Source organism: Emiliania huxleyi, assembly GCF_000372725.1.
Source record: "Emiliania huxleyi CCMP1516 unplaced genomic scaffold EMIHUscaffold_257, whole genome shotgun sequence".
Lineage (NCBI taxonomy): Eukaryota > Haptophyta > Isochrysidales > Noelaerhabdaceae > Emiliania > Emiliania huxleyi.
Window position 1 is genome coordinate 48,328 of NW_005200110.1, and position 729 is coordinate 49,056.

Here is a 729-nt window from a genome sequence, read left to right on the forward strand (position 1 = left end):
GCGCCTCCGCCCTCTCCTCCCGCCTCTCCTCCCGCCTCTCCTCCCGCCTCTCCTCCCGCCTCTCCTCCCGCCTCTCCTCCCGCCTCTCCTCCCGCGTCTCCCGCCGCCCCCCCGCTTGCCGACGCGACCCGCCGATGCCGCCTCTCCCAGCCCCCGTGCAGCCCCACGCCCGCACCGCGGCCGTCCGCCGCCGCCCGTCCTCCTCCGCCCCGGCGTCGGGCGCTGTGACTGACCATGCCGGCCCCATCCCGGCCACACGGACCACCTGCCGCGGTGTCTCGGCCCGCGGCTCGACTCAATCTCGCTGCTTCTCCGCAGGCGCTCGGCCTCGGCCTCCTCCGCCTCCTCAAGAGCGGCCAGCTGCGGCTCGGGCCCTTCGCGCTCTCGCTGCTGCTCTCGCTCGCGCGCATCAAGCGCTTCGAGGAGCCCACCGTCTCCGCCATCGTCTCGCTCGTCCGTTCGGACCTCCAGCTGGCCTCCCACTGCGCCCTCTCCCCCTGGGTCGCCTCCTTCGCCGCCCTCGCCACCGCCTGCCCGCCCGCCAAGCCCGACGCGCTGCTGCTCGGCGCCGTGCGCGCCTCGGCGGCGGGGGGGTGGGACCACCTCGTGCCCTCCCTCGTCGCGCTCGCCGCCGCCCTCCTCGACTCGCCGCCGCCCGCCGCCTCGGCCGCCGCGCTGCTCCCCTCGTCCGACGACAGCGCGCCCGCCGACGGCGCCTCCCCCCCCCCC